At 39.9% G+C, this 16,613-nt stretch overlaps 1 protein-coding gene and 1 pseudogene across 1 annotated transcript in view; one reads left to right on the top strand and one right to left on the bottom strand.

The window, feature by feature from the left end:
- SLC1A2 (solute carrier family 1 member 2) overlaps positions 1-16,613 on the top strand; it is a 141,176-nt gene that overhangs the window by 52,063 nt on the left and 72,500 nt on the right. The gene's annotated exons all lie outside the window — the stretch shown is intronic.
- LOC149871667 (uncharacterized) lies at positions 2,699-3,491 on the bottom strand (annotated as a pseudogene).

Below are 16,613 nucleotides of genomic sequence, written 5' to 3'. Positions count from 1 at the left end.
GAGCAGAATGTTACTCATTATGCTAATATTAATTGTTTGCAAAGGCAATTAGAAAGCTTTTAATGACTACTAATGAAAATGTAAAAATTAGATAAAATTTTAATAACGTGTTTGCTATGCTCCTACAGGGGAATGCACAAGCAATGGGATCTTATCTGTGTAACCCTTTATTTTTTACTATTAACTCATTTCATGTATTTTCTCAAAGCCCTAGCTTGGAAACTCTGCATGTCAGGTATAGTATTTGTCTATGTTTTTGTGTGTTACCGAAGGCACCAATGGGGTGGGATGCAGATAAATAAAAAGAAGAGTGATGCTAATGGGTCAATTCCCTACCTGCCTCAGATCTTTTCCATTCATGCCAAGAGGAACATATGAGAGTTGGGGGAAAGTTCTGGTAAATCATTTAGCACAGAATCCTCTCCTTGACATTTGCCAGCATAAGCTGCTTCAGAGGAAGGTGAAGAATCTGTGCAATAGGATAATCATTTTTAAACGACTGTCATTTGGGGGTCCTGCTCCACAATATGAAGGTTTGTATCTCTTCTAAATATTTCTGTAACTGTGCATGATCTAACTTTCTATGGGAATGGCTTATCCTCTTTTTAATGACTATACTCTTGGACTCATGAGTGTGAGTGAAATTAAGTACAAAGCAGGTCTAGAAAGGTAACACCAGTGTAAGTCAGTAGAGAACTGTGAGTTGCTAACCTTTTCCAGTCACACTATATTGGTTTAAATTTCTATACAATGTGAGTTGCAGTGGAGTATCTGGCTGTTCATATCGCTCTCCAGAGTGCAATTGTCTGACATCTGGGAATAAATTAAAAGGTCCAGCCTGTCTGTGTATGTAGCAATCTTCTTTCTTGGCATGCTGTTAGCTGCAATGGTGATATTCTCTCTTCTCCCTCCTTTTAAGGCTGAGAGAGAAAGTGATAGTATAACTGCATATTGCATATCCTGTATTGAAGTTCTGTAAACTGGTTAAACTCTTAAATTGGGCACAAGCCAGAACTGTCAAGTTGATCCATTGGAGGTGGGGGGAGGGAGTCACAGAAAAGGATTATTAATTGTACATATAGAAAGTCCAGTGCATGCTTCAGCTGCATTTATGAAATAAACCCAAATTTAAACAAACCTACATTCCCTATTGATTGTAAAGCTTACATAGAATAAATTCATTCAGAGGAAAGATAAATATCAAGTGCTCCAAGATTTTCTATTTGCTACTAACTCTGAAATAAACTTCTTAGATAAAGATTTTTCCCTTATCGTTTTATGTCACAAGAATCATTAAAAAATGAGGCCAGAAGGGACACCTCAGGAGGTCATCTAGTTCAGCAAACCTGCTCAAGGCCAGTTCAACCCTGTCTAAGGCATCCCTGTACTTGGTTTATCTGCAGTTAATAATTTCCAAGGATGGAGATTCCACTGCTTTTCTTGGTAATTTATTCCAGTGCTTAACCACCACCGTAGTGAGCCATTTCTTCCTAATATATATAACATCATATATAACAAGAGGAAATGCATTACAGCAATGGTCTTCAACCTTCGCTGGCCCCATGGGCAATAATACTAAACAGGTAACATGTTGCAAACAACATAATACTTTGCCTTCCTTCTCAACCTCATTTCTAACTTTTTATTTTTTTTGTGATCATAGTGATTGTAGCCCTAGCCACCCATTTGGAAAGAAAGATTCAGAGATATTGTTTTAGTTTTTCATAAAATAGGCCTGTATTTTGTAGGAGTTCCTCAATTCTTCTCAAGACTTAAATCAGAAGGTAGACAGTCATCTGGTGATGTAACTGACTATCCTTTTCCACAGATAGCTCAAAAATGCAGAAGGGGCTTGTCTCTAAAACTGGATGATCTGTTCTTCCTTCTTTAAGACCTTGGTCAGAAAAAACAGTAATAAGATGTGAAAGCAAGTCTTGGTGTAACCTTGGGAGATTGTCTGTACTAGACCTGTTGTTGACAATGTGAACCAGAGACCCCTGCCCCTCTTCAGCTTCTCTTCAAATGAGAGGTGAAAACAAATGGCTCCTTATGTGGGAAGGTGTACAATCACTCTATAAAATAAAAATATATCTGTAAAAAATAGGTAATGCCTGTACCAGCAGTTGAATTCTTCAGCCTCAAGGTACGTGGTGGGGAGAAAAAACAGTGTGAGCATTTCCTTTCCTAGGGCACAGCTTCAGTGTTGGTTGTAGCTATGTTGGTCTAAGGATATAGGCAGACAAGGTTCTTTGGGTAAATGTGATATCCTTTATTAGACCAACTCAATATTTGGAAAAATTGTTCTTTGCAAGCTTTTAGCTGCAAATACCCTTCCTCAGGCAGAGGAAGAGTCTACAGTTGTATTGTGCTCTTCTGGATGGGCTAGAAGCCAGTATGCAGGAATGCAGGTCAGTGAAAATACAAATACGTGGCAATGAGGAATCAGAGGGGGGAGAGACGATAGGTGAGAGACAGGGTGGGGGTGGGGGACGGGGGGAAAGGAGAAGGGTGACCTGGTGATGGAATGTAGCTGGGAAATTGTAAAGAGGTGCCTGGGGTTATCAGATGTTATTCAGGTTACAACGTGCCATAAATCCATCGTCTATATTTAATCTGTGATTTTTTGTATCCAGTAGGTTGATGAAGTGAAGTCTGTTGGCTCAGCTGTGAAAGGTGTTTTGTAAATTCCCTATGAGGATTAGAGCTGAGAGATTGGAGAGAGAGTAGTTATCTTGTAAGAAATGTGCACCTACAGGTAATTGGGTATTTTTGTTTCTGATAGTTTTTCAGTGTCTGCTCATTCTGGTACGCAGTTGTTGTTTGGTTTTTCCTACATATTTTTCATCAGGGCATTTAGTGCACTGGATGAGATATATTACATTTCTGGAGGTGCAGGTATAAGATCCAGGAATGCTGATGGTTCTGTTGTGGGATGTAATCATTGTGGGAGCGGAAATATGTTGTCAGGTTTTACATTTCTTGTCCTCGATTGGTCTGGATCCATTTGGTGTGTATTGGGTCATAGGAATTTTGCTTCTGGTTTTGAAGTTGGCATGGTTCGGTGCTTGTTTAAAGGCTAGGATGGGTGGTTCTGGGAAGATTTCTTTAAGAATTGGGTCTTGGTCTAGTATGGGTCACAACTGTTTGAGGATTTTCTGTATAAGTGGGATGGTATGTCATAACTAATGGTTGGTGGGGATTTTCTTTTTGTACTGTAGGAATTTTTCATGTGGTATCTGAGTGGGTCTTTCAACAGTGCGATCTGTTTCTCTGCAGGAGTGTCCTTGTTGAGTGAAAGCCCTTTTGAGATTTGTGAGGTGATGATTGTGGGTGTTCTTAGTGCAAATGTGGTGGTATCAGAGGACTTCACTGTATATTATAGCTTTCTTGGTGAGGTTAAGGTGATTGCTGATCCTGTGCAGATATATATGTTGGTCCATAGGTTTCTTGTATATGGTGGTTTGTATTTTACCATTCTGGATAGTGATCATAGTTTGTAAAAAGGAAATGTTAGTGCAGAAGTATTTAAGAGAGAGTCTGATGAAGGGGTGGTGGTTGATTTCCAACAGAAATTCAACAATCAGAGATTGCAGTTTTCAGTCCAAATGATGACGATTTCATCCATATATCTTAAGTATAGCATGGGTTTGATGGTGCAGTTCTTGAGGAATTCTTCTTCCAGGTGGCCCACAAAAAGCCTGGTGGATTGTGGGCCCATTTTGGTGACCATAGCTGTGCCCATGATCTGGAGGAAGTGTTGGTTATTGAAAGTGAAGTTCTTGTGTGTGAGGATGAAGTGTATAAGTTCAGTAGTATCTTTAGGTCTGATCTCCGAGTTGAAATCTTGCTCTTGTAGAAATGTAAAACAGGCTTGGATGCCATCATGATGTGGGATGCTGGTATAGAAGCTGCTAACATCCATGGTGGCTAGGAGGGTGTTGCTGGGAAGGTGGTCTATATTTTTAAGTTTTCGTAGAAAGTCTGTTGTGTCTTGGACAGAACTTGGTCTTTGGGTGGCAAGAGGTTTTACGATGGATTCAATGAAACTGATATTTCCTCAGTTAGGGTTCCAAGCTTGAATATGATAGGTCTGTCTAGGTTCCCTTGTAGTGAATTTTAGGGAGGATATAAAAAGTCCCTGGGTGGGGTAATAGGGGAATCAAGTTCTTTAGTTTTTCTTGTAGTTCAGATGGAAATGATTCAATAGTAGTTTTGAGTTTTAAGGTGAAAAGAGGAGTTGGATCTTCCTCTAGTTTCTTATAGTAGGTGGTGTCAAAGAGTTGTCTGTTGGCTTTGTTTATGTAGTCTTCATGGTTAAGGATAACTATAGATCCTCCTTTATCTGCTAGTTTTATTACTATTTAGTGGTTGGATCTTAGAGATTCTATGGGCTTTCTCTCTGAGAGGGAGAGGTTGTTAATAGTGTCGTATGTTGTTGATTATTTCATTGTTCAGTTGATATAGCAGTCAAGATTTGAATTTCATCCAGTGTGAGGTGTCCAATCTCATGGTTTTGGGGGGTTTATTTTTCCCTCAGTGTTGTCAAAGGATGATGTGTTGTTGGAAGTGGATTCATTTTGGTTGTAGAAATATTTCATGAGGCAGAGGTGTCAGAAGAATTCTTCTAGTTCTCCACATTGTGGTATTTTATTAGGATATTTTTCCAGATAGAAATTCAGGCCTTTAGAAAGGACAGATTTGCCGGCTTTGGTAAGTGTGTGCATGGAGAGACATAGTATATGAGGGTCGATTGGTTCTTTCAGTTTCCACTAGTATGGGGTTGGAATGTTGTAAAGTATTGGTGGTGTTTCTCTGATTTTTTTCTTTTCTTTTTTGTGGTTGGAAAAGTTGTTCCTGGAGTAATTGGTTCCATTTCTTCTGTTTATGTTGGATGGATGTTGTAGAAAATCTTTGGTAGTCTCTTTGTATACATTGTATAATATTTGGGAAGATGTTTGAATTTTTCTCTTTTAAGTTGTTTTAGCATGTGTTGATTTCTTTCTTGAGTTGATCTCTTTTGGAGGAGGTTAGGTGAAGAAGATGATTTCTAAGTTTTTCTGAAGTTCTCCTGAATAGCTGTGAAGCAAATTTGGAGTTGTGTGTAGTTATCAGAGCATTGTAGATGTTCAGTCCTCTAGGAACATAAAACACCTTTTGCAGATAAACCTACGAACTTCACTTCATCAACCTACTGGATACAAAAAATCATGGACTAAACATAGACTTTGGATTTATGGCACATTATAACCTGCCTAACATCTGATAACCCCAGGTATCTCTCTTCAATCTACCGGGTACATTCCATTACCAGGTCACCCTTCTCCTTTCCCCTCACCTGTCTCTCACCTATTGTCTCTCACCCCCCTCTGATACCTCAACTGCCACATATTTGGATTGTCACTGATCTGCATTCCTGCATACTGGTTTCTATCCCATCCAGGAGAGCACAGTTGTAGACTGCCTGAAGAAGGGTGTTTGTACCTGAAAGCTTGCAAAGAATGATTTTTCCAAATTTATATTTGGTCTAATAAAAGATACCGTATTCACCCAAAGAACCTTGTCTGCCTAGGACACAGTTGCACTTTTAAGAGGCTCTGGGAAAGTTTGGAATCATTTTTTCTATATCATATGTAATGCTGCTCTGTGGGCACATCTACACAAGATACGTTACTGCACAGCAGATGAATTTGCAGTAAAATGTCACCATCTACATGTGTGAAGAAATTAGGGTGCAGTAGACTAACTTACTGTGTTGCTTGATAGCCCCATCAGATACAAGTTGTATCCAGCAGCAGAATAAAATACTGTGCTAGATGCAAGTGGAGATGGTGATGTCAGGATTAGTTTTCCCTGGCTCAAATCGAGCTGGAGTATATTCATAGTTTCACAGTTAGTAGGGTCGGAAGGGACCTGAGCAGATCATCAAGTCCGATCCCCTGCCATGGCAGGAAAGAGTACTAGGGTCAAACGACCCCAGCAAGGTGTTCTTCTAGCCTCCTCTTAAAGACCCCCAGGGTAGGACCCTGCACCACTTCTCTTGGAAGTTGGTTCCAGATCCTAGCCGCCTTGACCATGAAGTAGCGCCTCCTGATAGCTAACCTAAACCTACCTTCTGCCAGCTTGTGACCGTTATTTCTGGTCACTCCTGGCGGTGCTCGGGGGAACAGTGACTCCTCCAATGCCTGCTGATCCCCCCTGACTAGTTTATAAACCGTGTTGGTTGCCCCTAAGCATAATCTCCCCTGCTCACCCCTCATGGACATACGCTATGATACTTCTCTCAAAATGCTTCCGCCAAACTTCAGTCGCATTAATTGCACATGTAGATGCACCCTGTTTGAACTTAGGCACTGAATGAAGTATATTTGTCAGACCACTTGGCTTTGAGTGATATTGAAAAAATAAAAAATGAACAATAAAAATAGGTCCACACTGAAGTAAATCTCATATCCAGTATTCAGTCTGAATCTATTTTAAAAAGGCACAAATTACGTGGAAGAGTTTATGCTTTGATGCTTTGGGTAACTACTGGAATCAGGTTACTTATTGAGCCTGTTCAGTTTGCAAAAATGGTTTACATCAGATCTCTCATAAGAACAGGTTTTTCTGTGGTATTCTTGGCACTTTACACTCTGTTCTTCTGGAACCGTGACATGAAAAGATAAGCAAAAAATTGGAGAATAAAATCAGAATGAATTGGAATGTCAAGTACCCTCTGAAAATGAGATAAGTTTTAGTGGAGAGAGAGACTTATTTCCCTAAATGATGACAATTATCTGTGGAATAACTAGGTTTCAGGACATCGTAAATACTGAAGCTGGGAAAATAAATGAGAATGAATTAATTATTTGATGAACCATTTGAATAGCATAGCGCTGCATAAGATGTGAAGTGAGATGGATGAGTAGCTAGAGTAAGTTTGTTTGTTTTTCTTTTTTCTGATTTTTTTTGTTACTTAAAATTATTGATTACAAGGGTTCTCTGAACAGTTTATGGTCCATGGCTTATTTGCAAGCACTTCACTGCATGTAATCAGACATGGTAGAGCCAGACCCAGGCTAAAGGAGTGCAACAGTGTAAGCCGCATTATTACAATGCAGCATAGCAGAGTAGTTTCTCATATGGTATAAGATTGGTGTTTCTCCCAACATATTGCCTTATTGATCACATCCTGCAATGAACTCAACTGCTCAGTCCAGAGGAAGTTCACAGATGAATTGGAGGAGTGTCAAGATTGTGTCAGTGGTAGTGGTGGAGTGTGATGCACTCCATTGTCTTGATCAGTGAAGGGACTTCTTGGAAACTTTAATCCATTCTTCTGTCACTTGCTCTAACCCAGTGGTCTCCAACTTTTTAAAGTAGGAGATCACCTTTGGCATTTAAGAGCAGCCCAAGACCTAACATGCGTGGCTGCTACTGCTGCCCCCCCCCCCACAATTCAGCAGGTAAGTCTGCGGGGAGGGAAGGGGGGCAGATAGAGGCAGAGGGAGAAAAATGTGGGGGAGGAGGCACACCTCCCTAGCAGGTAAGTCCACCTCAGCTAAAGCCCCATCCAACTTACCCCTGCTCCTGCCTCTGTAGCACTGTCCCTCACCATGGGGGCCTCAGCCCCCCACCCCAGCCTTGGATTGACTCCAACATTTACTGCAAGAGGCTCCAAGACCTACCACTACTCTAACCAGTTTTTACAACTTGAGTAACTATGCTCCACCTCTATTTGGTGCCCAGTAGTATATGAGCATTATCTAACAAGGCACACCTAAAAAGCAGTTCATTTATTTAAAAAATACTTTCAAGCAAGAATACTGCAAAGAATTGTATACTGTCTCACAAAGGTGTGCAGAAAGACACAAAACCCTGTGGCAGAACACTTCATCCTCCCTGGACACTCCATCACTGACCTCAGGATTACTGTTCTCAGGCCAAAAAAAGTTTAAAGACTAGTTTGAACAGGAAACTGTGGAACAAGAAATCATCCACAAATTGGACTGTTAACATGGTTTAAACAGGGAACATGGATTCTTATCTCATTAAATGGATTAGCTTTTGTGACCCCTCTGTTCCTTATGGGTTTACTGCTCATTTGTTTTTCTCTCTTAGCACTGCCCTTTTACCCCACCCTCACTTTCTCTCTCTATCTCCTCCTCCCTTGTCTTTCATATTGTCATTTCTCTCTCCTTATTCTCTGCTTTCTCACATCCTTTCACAGCATCTGATGAAGTGAACTTGGGTTCAACAAAACTTGTGCTCTCTCTCTCTCTTTCTCTCTCTATATATATCTTGTTTAGTCAGGTGCATATCTACCCTGTATTATGACTGGCTTCAGACTAACACAGGTAGCTACTTTTCTGTACAGGAATGAAACATTGTGGGGCAGTGCCTTATAAATAACTTTGTATTTCTTATACAGTTCCATGCGTTTCTGTGAAATGTGGGTGGCTACTCCTCCCATTCACATTCCTTGTTTATTTTTTTAAGCAGGAGGGAAGAATGATTGTATTTGCTTGTCTAACACCTGTGCTTCCCATTAGAAATAAGTTCTTGCAAACAGCTGTGAGTCATGATTTGTGATATCTATCAATCTGCACACAGGGAAGTATTAAGATGCATGCAACATGGGAATGGCATAAAAACTTCATTATTAGGCTCTACCGTGAGTGTGCTTAAATTATTGAAACCTGTGAGCTATACCTTTGCCAAAGGCAAATGTTCAGAGGTCATCACCCCGACTCAAATCCTTTTTCACCATCTGGTTCTGGGAAAACCAAGGGCTATAAACTACATTACAGCTGAATGACACCTTGAAGTATGGCCTTGAACAAATTGGAGCAGGCAGGCACCATGCTATACAAGTCTTTATCATGTATTATTTAAAGACGTCAGGCTTGATTCCTGTCTCACACTAATGTCAATGAAATGAGAACAGTGTAAGACCAGAATAAAGCCAAGGTTTTTTGGCAAGGGATATGCTAGAAAGGGGGATTTTTTAAGTCTTACAGTTTTTTCTTTAAAGTACAAGGCTTTCAGAATGAACCCCGGACAGAAGAGAAGGTAGGAATGAATCCCAATAAAAAAATTGAATGTAAAATCATTTCAGAGCATCATGACCATTTCAAATTGGCTTTCTTCCCTCTGATTTGGCCATTCCATTATCTTACTCGGTGGGGCCATTCTTTCATTTACAGATCAGTCTAAAACTCATTTTTCTGACAAGTTTCAGGTACAAATTGGTAGAGAGCTGGATGGGAATGGGAAAAGAGGAGAGTCAGCACAAATCACATGATTTATAAATCAACAGTGAATGCACTGATTATATAAAAGCCCATGACTGAACACTTAAACATTTGAGAAACTCATGACCTAGCCCCTATTTCAATAATGGTCTGATCTAAAACCTTAGGTCTCCACTGCCTTTGCAGAAAGTTGGATTTAAATGTTGGCAGATACTCTGCTGTTGTAAATTGGGGTATTGCCACTGATGTTAGAAAGAAAGTTAGTTTACAACAGCAGAAAATTAGCCCTTTATAACAGACTGGTTGTATGATATGGCAAAAGATAGAAGAGCTCTTTCCTCAGCCAGAGGAGTACCATACAAACCCAGATTACAAAAGCACCTAACTACACCTTGATCAGTGGCAGGAAAGCAGCGCTCAGCATCATGACCATTGAATTCCATACTTCCCATAGCTGGTGAAGAACAAGAATAGAAATCAAATTAAATGAACTGTTCTTTTCCTAAATCCGTGGAAAGGGCATATCAATTTGACAAGAAATGTGACTTATTTTTTAATAAGTTGTAAAAGACATTAATTGATTTTGACTTGGAATTTCCCAGTTCATACTTGTGCTAATTTAGAAATATACTTTTATTTAAATAGCAGGAATACAGCTTGAGTAGGCTGCACAATGTAGTTACATAACATGCTGGCTTATCTGAGGTTAGCAAGTAATGGAAAATTGATGTCAAGTATAGTAGGTAGGAAGGAATGGAAATGGGGGGAGGAATAAACTTTGAATAATAATGTTGTATAGAGTTACCCTGAGTAATTCCTCCTTGAGGGTTACTTAGTGTGTAGCTAAAGGAGCTTGCTCATAACATCTGGTGATGGTCATTGTTCTCCTAAAATATTTACAAGGATATTTGCCTACATTGTAAGATCTAGTAAAACAGGTCCTGTGCCTGAAGCATTGGCCCAAGCATATGTAGTCTTTCAGAAGAGACTAGCTTGGGTGTGTTTACATGTTCAGTACAGTGATTACTGTGCATTTAAATTTAGTACGTGTATAATTAAGCACTAAATAAATGTGCATTAACTGCCATTACTCTGCAGTACTGCTGGTGCATGCCTTTTTAGTGATACTACTGCCCAGTAGCCTAATAATACCAAGCATTAGTGTATTAGCACCATTAATGCTTTGTGGAGCTACTGTGCAATATTATTAGGCTACTGTGCAGTTAGCATCTGGTGTGGACATGCCCAATGAACTACAAACAAGCAGAAGAATATGGTGATTAGGCTGTACTCACATCTTAAAGATGTACTAGTAGCAGAAATTGCAGGATTAATGATTTTAAAAAACCCATGAAATTGTTTATTTGTTTTATGATAGAAATGTAATTCTTATTTTATGGAATTGAGCTATACAGCTATCGCTGTTCATAATTAGAGGGTATAAGAAGCTAATAAAGTGAGTGATTGTGACTTGTTAGATACAAGCACATATACTAACTTCAAATCAGCCTATTAAGATGCTTGAAGATAGGAAGCGCAAGATTGAAAATTCTTCAAGCTCAGAGCTTGTAAGGCTTTTCCCAGGTGTAATCCAGTGCCCTTCAACTGGTGTAACCCAGTAACCCAGTGTCCCTCAATTGGTGTCACTTACTAGTTAATCAGGCAGAAGAAAACAAAAATCGATGGATTACATTATTGCCTACTGGATATACTGAAGAGACAGTAACTTTTTGAGCACACTGGTTTCTGTGTTATTAATACCAAAATAGTTAAGGGGTAGGAAGGAATTAATTTGACATTTAAATAGACTCAGGTATGTAAAATAACACACCAGCTGTAGATTAGCTATAAACTATCATTTATTGAGGCTTTTTTTTCCCTCTTCAGTGAAACATTTCAAGTCATCTACAGACACTATATTATGTTTTTAGATAGTCTTGCAAGATGAACTGTTCATGCTGTAGGAAGCCACATGAATAACTGTTATGTAACATAAACATGTTTTTTATGACAGGGGTGTAGGTTGTAGGCATGTTGATCTAAGGACATAGACAGACAAGGTTCTTTGGGTAAATATAATATCTTTTAATAAACCAACTTAATTTTTTTCCAACTATCTTTTAGCCAGCTTTTGAGTTTAAAAACCCTTCATGAGCCTGAGGAAGCCTTTGCAGTTATACCAACCGCAGTGACTTCCTCAGCCTGACAAAGAGTTTTTAAACCTGAAAGCTTGCTAATTTTTCCCCCAACTATTTAAGTTGGTCTATTAAAAGATATCAGATTCACCCAAAGAAACTTGCCTTTTTCATATGACTGCATTCTACTAGTATGACTAGAAAAAAGTAACAACCATGGCATCTCAAATTCTACTAACCTATTATCTTTTCCCAACACGTGGATATTACTACACTTTATGACTGATTTCATTACCATCGTATTCATGGATTATATTTTTTTATAGAATAATTCTATACTTAAAACTTGCTGAAAGGGAAAAAACATAAATGAAAATGACTGAAAGGTCATTTGACTCTGGTAGAGTTTCCATCAGACAGATAGCAATCCACGAGTAGAATTTCAGGCTTTTTGCCGCTGGCCACCAGAACTACGAAATTGCTCCTTTAAATATTGCTCAAACTGATCATTGTTTTCAAATAATAAGTACACACCCAAAGCAAAGGAAAAAGTAAAGGCCAACTAAATAAAACAACACACCTCAATTGGTCATAGAATTATTGGCTTCCAAGCACAAAGGATTCAGAAGTTTATTTTAGAGTCATTATGTAGTAAAGAGTTCTGATACAAAACAGGTCCTATACTAACAATTTACTGAGAGCAACTGCTCTAGAGGTTGGAAAGATAAAAGACAGGACTTGAAGGCTAATCTGAAGAAATGCAATATTAACCTGGAAGACTCAAGCACTGAATGGTCCCCAATGGCACCATAATGCCTCATAAGGCATCAATCATTGGAAGCAAACTCATCTTGCTATGGAAGTAGATAGACAAGAGAGATAAAATGAAAGAGCTGTGATCTGACATCACCAAGATTTCCTTCTTCATCCTGGAACTGTTTCCCATGTCTGCAGTTGAATATTCAGATCTTGGATTGGACTCCTCAGTCATCCATGGGCTCATCAGTGACTGCCCTTTTTGCTGGGAGACTGTCATTATTGTACTGGGAGAATGTCAGTAAAGAGGATACGATGTGTCCCACCATTGGCTAAAAGCCTGGATTATCCCACATCATTATTTAATTATAATAGCTGTTATATTTGGCTGATTTTTCTACTAGGCAGCTGTCATTTCTTTTAGAGGAAAATGGTGTCTTTTTTTACCAGTGGCTAAATGCAGATGTGTTGGCTGGGGGAGGGGAGGAGTTAAGGGGAGGTTAGATCACATTAAAAATAAGCAGTCAATCTAAGGTAAGTTGGGATGGGGGGCTAGCAGGAGGGGAGTTGTGTGGATGGGGGGGTAGAAGGCTTGGGGTGGGAATCTGGAATCTGCAGGGGGATCAGGGATTGGGTGAGCAGGGGGATCAGGGTGGCAAGTAAGATCTGTGGGGGGATCTGGAGGCCAGGCAGGATCTGTGGGAGTGATGTGGGGGGCAGGTGAGGTCTGTGGGGGATTGCTGGAGTCTTGGAGAATTTGGTGGGATCATGGGAGCTTGTGGGGGGGGAAAGGGCTTAGGAAGGACTAGAGGCTATTTTTAGTCCCCTGACCACTCAGTGAACCTACACCCCCATCTCTTTCCCCTCTCCCCCCATGAACACTTATTTTTTTGGCTCCCAGCATCCATAAACACTGATAGATTTGGCATTGGGAGTGGCTTGGTGGGTAAGGGGCTTGGTGGAAGGAGAAGCTGGGATATTTGGGAGGAGGGTGAGGGGCTAGAGGGGCTAAAAATATCCCTGTGCCTAGGGAGTGGGTAGGCCTGGGACTGGGACCAGCAACGGGGCTTTCCCAGCCCTGGGTCTGTGCAGGTAATTGTACTGAAGTTCAATTCAATGGCCTAACCTAGATTGATTAAGTTTGTATGTACATCAATCCAGGTCAATCTAAGACTAGGTTCTGTCATTTTAGATTGGTCTATGTGCTTGGAACTTCTGTACCGTTACAGCTTCAGATTGATGTCCCATCACTGAGACCAGGTCTAAGTGTAAAGTGTGCACCTGTGAGAGCTAAGTTCGATCAAGTGGCCATTTTTAATGCAATATAACCCTCCCTAACCCCCTTGAATGTCCGCATTTAGCATGCGTGTTTCTATTGGGTAAAGCCTCTATTCAGCAAAGCACTTAAGTATGTTTTGAATTAAGTACCTGCTTCGGCACTTTGGTCCACTGGGGATGAAATGCTAACATACTGCAGCAGCAGTAGAGCTCCCAGTATTTTAAATTAGACGAGAAGAGAATTGCATATGGGTTTGTGACATCTGCTGTAACTGAGCTTTGAGCTTTGCATATTTATTCTGTCAGGGGTTCACTATGCCCCTCACCTTCATTAATAAGTGGATACAAGTTATAACAGGTCCGTACACACATAGGTTTTCAGTGCTTCATGCTTAGACCTTTTATAGCATTTTTAAAATTTAGAAGGTATCAACTACTGGGATACTTAATGGCTTGCTTTTTTCTATGTTAGCAAAAGCTTACTCTGAAGGAGACTTAGATTTTCCATAGTGCTTACTTAAATAAACATCCAGTGACTTCAGTAAAAGCTGGAGTGAAAACTGAATAAAAACTTCAAGATTTAGCCCAAAAGACTTTATCATCAGGTTCTGACTTCTTATTCCATAGTTTCAGTACCATATGGCATATCAATATTTCATCAGGGATTATGTTTACATAATATTCTTTGGACTCTTGTCACAGACAACAGATAAGCATAAGAAAACGTGTCTGGGGCAAAGATCAGTGTGCAATTCATCACTTAAGAGGCATGTCTGAGCATAAGTTAGGCTAAAACACTCTGTTTGATGTAGTTTACAAGATGAGACAACTTTGAAAGACTACCTATGTAAACATAAACCTGATCTCTTTTTAAACTTGTCAGACGTCAAAAAAAATCATAAGAAGTAATGGGGGAACATCTACTGGGACATATACTGCTATTCTTCTAATTTTTCTGCTTGAGTTTACACTGAAAGGATTATTTTGCTAGTATTAAGAAGAAAATAATGTCATGTCTGGGCTATATTAGCTTTAATTTCTCATCAGGATCTTTCCAGAATCCAAAAAAAAAAAAAAATGACCAAAAGAATCCAACCCAGGTTGTACAAAGAGCCTGTTCCAGGCCTGGACAGGGCTGGGAATATAGTCAGTGTTCTGTGCATATCTACATGCACATAATAGCCACATATTTCAGTTCTGTGTATCACTGTAAAATGTCAATTCTTTTGGTCAAGGAGCTACCCTTAATATACGACACAAGAATTGTGCTCTTCTATCATGAACTACACAGCATCTTCCCTGCTAAAGCACTATTAGTCTTGTTGCCACCTAAGATTGCAAGATGTGCAATGTTTTTGTGCCCAGCAAATTGTGGTGGCAAGATATTGGAAGCACCCTTGTCTCTCGTACTTTTTACCTGGGGGGGGTTGTCGGGTTTTTCTTTTTTTTCCTCCATAGAGTACTCTGTGGCTGTCGTGTGTCAGAGGGGTCAGAGCGGACAATCATGTTTTTCCTTTGGAAAAATGTATTCCTGAAAATACTGGGGACTGAACTTGATAGTTTAAGAAGACTACTACATTCCTATGATTCAATGCTTCATTGTCTGCAGAAGTAGGATCTTTAGAAGACGTCTAACTTAGGAAAACCCAGATATTTGTGATATCCCCTGGGTATCACAAATGCTGGAAAGTATCTCACATTTTTAGAATTTGGTACTAAGTTGTAGACCACCCTGTGTTTTGTATGCAAAACCTTCTTCCATTTCCTCAGTACGTAAGCAGCATCAGCTTGAGATGCATCTGTGTCTACACGTGTGTCTACATGTGCCCCTACAGTGCCATTGTTACTATGCCATTATGGTGGAGCAGTGATTTTTAGCCACTACGTCGCCATAGAAACATGCAAGGGAGTGAGTTGCTACAGCAACATAACTGCGGTGTCACGGTTTCTGCTCACCTATGCTACATCATCATAGTGCATTGCTACAGCGACATAGTGTCTTGTGTAGACACGCCTGCAGGTTGAATATATCCAGACTCTCATATTATCCCTGAAGAAGACCCCTGGCCTTTTATTAATCTGTGAAGTGCCATGAACATACCTATTATACGTCGTAAAAAGTAATAGATAACATCCATATATGAACATCTGATCATAAACTTTGTGAGCGTCTACAAGAGGCACTCGGCACTCTCATACTATGTTCTAGGAGCAGGATCAGCAACTGCCTTTCTGTTTCGTTGAATGGGATGCTATAGAAATGCTGATCATTAAAGAACACAAGGTGACCGAAAAGATGGCTTCCATGGGGTGAAAACTACTGGAGCATTTTAGGATTTCCTCTGCAGAAAAACAACAACATAAAACCCCCTTTTTGGTTCCACCAGATGGCAAGCACTCATCCAAGCAGGCTGCGCTGATCATAAACACTGCTCCAAGGAACAGCTGTCAAAAAGGATAAAACAGCACATGCAAAGCTTTAGGACCTAAAATACTTTGTCACGAGAGATTGTTATACTACACTTGATTTCTATAATCTCTTTAACATGCAGCAGGAAGGTAGTGTCTTAAAATAAAAGTAAAAAAAAAAAACACAAGGTTTTTTGTTTTCTTTTTTAGGGTGCCAAACAACAAAAACCTTTAAAAGGCTTATGAGTAACAAGAGCAGATTTTGGTCAACAACAACTCCGTTAAAGAAATAGCGTCCTTGGGACAAAACAGTAATGATTAAATATATCTTTAGCTTTTGCTCTTATAGTATTGGTTTTATGCCAGAAACAAGGAAGATACTAGGAGAAAATCATAGAGGGATAGAAAATGAGAGAAAAAGTAGTATGGCGTGTCAGCAGATGGAGGGATTTTTCACATTGGTCCATTGCTGGATGACTGAAAATTTTTCCCACATATTTATTATTTATTCATCTTATGAGATTAAAAATACAACAATATATTACAGATGCAGTCTGCTGCTTATGCTAGACCAGTCGTATTTAGTGTTTTGGCTCTGCAGACCAGAGGAGTTGCGCAAGGCTAGTCTGCACATGAGGCCTTGGCTGGTTCACATGCACTGAAACCAAGTCCTTGGGCCCCATGGTGCCTCTGCCCAGCTCCACATGCCAGGATTGGGCCTTGTAACAGCAATCTAGTGCACAGGGCTGTGGATCAATAGGAAGCTCTGCAAGCCAGATGACATGGCATTGTGAGAGCTGAA

This window comes from Crocodylus siamensis, chromosome 2 (genome assembly GCF_052110815.1).
Source record: "Crocodylus siamensis isolate JL-2025a chromosome 2, ASM5211081v1, whole genome shotgun sequence".
NCBI classification, from domain to species: Eukaryota; Metazoa; Chordata; order Crocodylia; family Crocodylidae; genus Crocodylus; species Crocodylus siamensis.
Note: the sequence above shows the minus strand (reverse complement) of the source record. Positions and strands in the feature narration are given on the sequence as shown.